The 5,198-nt window shown below is 34.5% G+C and overlaps 1 pseudogene; it reads left to right on the top strand.

Annotated features, from left to right (window-relative positions):
- LOC132628006 (uncharacterized) lies at positions 1–4,580 on the top strand (annotated as a pseudogene).
- The last annotated feature ends 618 nt before the right edge of the window (positions 4,581–5,198 follow it).

Genomic DNA, 5,198 nt, shown 5'->3' with positions numbered 1-5,198 from the left:
GTTGAATTCTTCCTGCTTCCTGATCCTTTTCTTCCTTTCTTCATATCATAATCATAGAGCCTGTTTGGATGGGCTTATGCCTATAAGTTGTTTGCTGTTGCAGCTTATAAGCTAAAAAAAATAAATTGGGTAGTTTAACTTATTTTTTTGGCTTATAAGCTGTTTTTAGCTTATAAGATGTTTTAGATAAACTAAGTTAAATGGGCCCAATTATTTTTTTGAGCTTATTTTAAGCACAAAATGACTTTAAGCTGGCCAGCCAAACACTCAAAAAAACTGAAAACAACTTATAAGCCAATTCAAACGGGCTCGTAATATAGTTCTAACCCAAAAATATAATACTACTTAAGTCCCAAAATCAAGGAAAGTCCAGCGAAAATCATCCTCGCGGGTTCAAGATAAAGGGTCAGGTACTCAATTTTGCAAGATAGCACCTTTTGTTTAAATTGGTAGAGATAGCACCTTTTTTTATATTTAGCCAATTGATTTTGTGTCTGTTTAGTTTGGTTCCTTCTTACAATGGAAAGATTATGAACTTGGGGAGTTTCAGAAAGATTATGAACTTGCAAGATAGCACCTTTTTTTATTGTTAGAGATGGCACCTTTTTTATGTTATCCAATAAAGATGTTGTGTCTGTTTAGTGTGCATCCTTCTTGCAGTTTCTTGATTTAGTGCTGGAAAGTTCTGATTTAGTGAGAAAAAAACAACAAATTGGAAAAGGAAATAAAAAGACAAAAGAATAGATGGAAAGATTATGAACATGTGGAGTTTCAGAGAGATGATACTTTGTACTCATTTCCTTAAAATAATTTAGGATTTTACAATTAGATTTTAAGAACTTGTAATGTTTGTGTGGGGGAGAGGTATGTAGAGAGTTTGGCTTGAGAAGTAAAGCAAAAGTACAAAGGTCCATTGGAGAGTGCCGAGCAGCGTGGGAAGAGAGAACGTTCACTGTGTTAGTTATCAGATAGCCGATCTCCTTAGCTACACCTACAATTGTATTTCTGTTTGAAAACAAATTTGAAAGATCCTTTAGTTGTTCATTTAGGTCTTTCATGAAAAGAACTTAATAAAACTTCCACTGAGTCAATAACTCCTTTAAGTACATAACAGGAACTTACATGATGTAATTGAAAGTTAACATTCATTTTTAGGTGCTTAATAAATCAATCATTGTCATTCACTTGATTGCTTGCTCTTCTTTGGATGAACCTGGATATAAGAGGAATGTAGGAATTTTCTAACCAACACATGCTTTGTTTCAGGTGATGGTAGAAAGATAGTATTTTGATACGACAACTATAGAGGTCACCTACTTTTGTTTGTAACGGCCCGACATCTATTTGTCACTGTTATTTATAAAATTACTTTTTACCTATTAAAAAACCTTCTCTTTATACATTATTTAATGTGTTCCTTATCCTGTATCACTTGGTTCTCTCTTTTTGATCAGAGGTCCAATTTAACTGCTTCTTCAAACCTATATGTTGCCACAAATAGTTTTATGTTGAAATATCTTACATAGAACTATCTAATGCTACTTCATGCTACGATGTATCTACGAGTAGATTCTTCGAGTCATTTATGTATAATTTAGCAACTCATGATGCTCCATTTTGACAATATTATCGATCATATCATGCAAAGTATTAAAATAAAGATACACTTTTTTTTTGTCAATGAAACGTAAATAGTGAAGTTGATACACTTAACAGGAACTTGCCCTGACTATTTCTTGTGTGTGCCCTTTTCAATAACTTGCAAGGTACTGAAAAGCAAATATGTACTGTACAAGTAGAATGTTACATTTGAGCATCTTCTTTCGTTTTCTTCTTTTGGATTTTTTTTTGTGCAAGTTGTTTGAGTTGTGTTAACATTTGATGTCTTCCTTGTTTTGAGCCAATCCAGTTTGGGATTGTGTATCTTTTGAGATGCATGAATGGATAGACTTTGTTTTTAACTTAGTAGATCATTCCTTTCACTAAAACATACACGCATCTTGAATAAATTGATTCCTTGCAATTTGTGGCTTATATACCTGACAATACTATTGTAAATAAAGTTATACAGTTAGCAGACACATGGCATCAAGATTAAACATCGATCAAATAACAACCGACACGCCATATTGGACTTCCAAAGTCCAAATCGTTGACATGAGCCGTGAGCGAGAAAGTCCTGAGAAGAAAATCAGATTCCAAAATTTAATTTTGGAAGATGAAGAGGTAATTTTATCTATAGCATTATCATTTAATTTGCTTTATATGGTAGTATAATTTGCGTGCATTTGAGACATATATTGAACTCTACAGGAGCAACAAATTAGGGTTGTTGTGTATGGTGATGATATTGGGCATTATGCAGAGAAGCTTCAAATCTTGCAGACATATCTGATTTTCGCCGCAAGAGTTTGAGTTTCGCCCACTTTATACGGCAAACCAATACACAAGTTTTATTGGGTACTCGATAAAAAAACTATAATTGAACATATCAAGCCAACTGATGAGCATGAGAAACCACTCCCACCATCAACTAAGCTGAATATCACAACTTTGGATCGCATTTGCTCATGTGACTCCTCATTCTCCTGTCGAAATTAGTATACCACTCCTACCAATTACTAGCATGCTAAACTATATATGCTTATAGATGTACGCATTCATTATATTACCTTATATCTTACTAGCAGATATACTAGGAGTCGTCCTACGTTGTGGCCCTCCAAAATAAGCAGGTCGCAATCAAAACAGGTGCCTAGAGATTATTGCTTATTTAATCAGTAAGTACACCATTTATTTCAAATTATATGCCCTTATTTTCCTTGGGAAGTATATGCATATCCTTACGATAGATGCTTAAAAAATTAGTATTATATTCCCCGCACTCTCAGGAAAAAAACAGTTTCTACTCACTTTATGGGAAGGCTTCGGAGAAATTGAAGGTACTGAGCTCTAAGCTAAAATGGGAAAGGATGAAGAATTCCCAGTAATCCTCAGAAGGAATATAGGAATATCTGCTTATTAGAGGGTGCACATATTCAAATATTGTACTTACATATTTTTAATACAACATTACACATACATTGTGCCATACAGGTTTATCGCTGCAAACTTGATTCAACTCAACAATACACATAAATCCTGCTTACCCACAGGCGTTCGAGCTTATCAACTTTACTTTTTAACTTGCCCCTGAACAACATATTGAATACTTTATTTGGTGTGACAATAGGGCAAAAACAAACAAACACATGCTTTCGAGTTATGCATCAGACAGCTTATATGCGACATCAACGTCTCTCACAGTAACTCCCACCCAGCAAGTTATCCCCATTGCAGAAATTTAAACACAAACTTCAGTAAGTGTTTCACTTATCTCTATGTGAATAGGTTTATTCATGAAACAGAATAATATACATCTACTTTTCATCTTCCTTGACAGATTGGAGTTTTCTATGTTGAGGTCGAAATGTTTATTTCAAATGACCTGCAGAAATTTTGTGTGCTTGAATGTTCAGGATGCAAACAAAAAAACACACGAAAGAAAAAAGAGAATTTGCATGCACAAAGTGTAATTGACAGACAACATTAGTGCCTCGGTATTACGTTTTCACCATACATATAAATTTCATTTCGACAAAATATAACTTATGTGTACAAATATTAAACTCAATATGGTTGCAGGTGTACCTTCCAAATTGATCTCATTGATGGCAGTGGGTCGATTACGATAGTAATTTCTAGAGATATAGCGGAGAAGATGCTTTCCATGACAGTAGAACATATATTTGAAACAACTTTGGTCAAGTTTGACCCTTATTTATATATAGTACCATACTTCATATATGTTTTTGATTTGCTATTTCTCCAAAAATGAGCCACAACTAAATCGTTTCTGACTCTTCACTTGCAGAATCAACTCCTGCCCATTGACCATGTTCATAAGATGTTGTCGGACAAACTGTTCCTAATTCAATTAAAAAAGTCATCCTGGAGAAGCTCAAACAACTGTATCAATTCTGTCCTACGTAGAAAGGGAACCTATCTTTCCACCTAGCATTAATCAAAGGAACACCAAAAAATGAAGCCTCTAAGCACAAGTGCGGTGGACATGGAGGAAGCAGTTATTGCATCTGACTCTTCAAGCACAATGTTGAAAGGTCAACCATCCACACCAGCAAAAAAACTGTAAAAGGCCAGTCTACTCAAATACTTACATTTCAATTTAATCATACTTTTGAAGATTTTCCTTTTGACTGTCTTTATGCCGTTTAATTGCAGGAACCGTTGTCCTTATTTTTGTGATTTTTGCTTACTACAAAAGAGATATTTTTGGAATCAAGTTTGCACAACTTTGCTCGGTAGGGAGGATTGATCACTGGGAACTAAAGAGGATGAAGTAACGAAGATGATATGCAAGTTATTCAACGTTTTTTGGCAGCCTCAACATTGCACATTCACACGTATGTAGATATGCAGCCTTCTGTTAAATTTTGCTGTGGTCTTTTCTTGAGATAGGACACAAAAATCCATATGTCCAACTTATCTTCTTGTTATGAGATGGTTTCTTACTTTCACGATTTCCAGTGCAATTTTTAATTTGGGTGGGGGTACCTTAAAATTTGATTAAAATCTTCAGCATCTTAAACAAGATCATTTTACAAGACTAAATGAGGGATTGATTGACATACACGACCATAACTGTTTGATGGTTAAGTAGGCTTAGAATTTAGCACGACTAAAATAAATTAGCTGTTAACCTGAGAAAGAGCCAATCATTGTCACTGGGCTGCCGGTAGCACGAAAAATCAAACTGTAAAAGACATGCATAAAGAAAATTAGAGTTGAATACCAAAGGAGAAGAAAGAGAGAGAAAAGTAGATGTCTCGGGCTCGGCTGGATTCTAGATTTGTCTATGGATACGAAAAACCAAACATGTATACTATGACGTAATCCTTTCTAATAGCTTTGCTTCTGTTAGAACACCAACTTTCCCTGCTGCGACTCTTTTACTTTGAGGCTTCTTCTACAAAAAAATCCAACATACACTCACAAATTCTTTAAATCTTTCATGTATTTGTCGGTTACATTTTTACTTGTTTGAAGAATGTATTGAGAATTCATAAGGGAAATTAATTAGTTTAGAATTAATGACTTATTGTTGTTGTTCTCTTATATAATAAAGGGAAACGGAGAAA

Source organism: Lycium barbarum, chromosome 2 (genome assembly GCF_019175385.1).
Source record: "Lycium barbarum isolate Lr01 chromosome 2, ASM1917538v2, whole genome shotgun sequence".
NCBI lineage: Eukaryota > Viridiplantae > Streptophyta > Magnoliopsida > Solanales > Solanaceae > Lycium > Lycium barbarum.
This window is presented reverse-complemented; position numbering and strand designations above follow the sequence as displayed.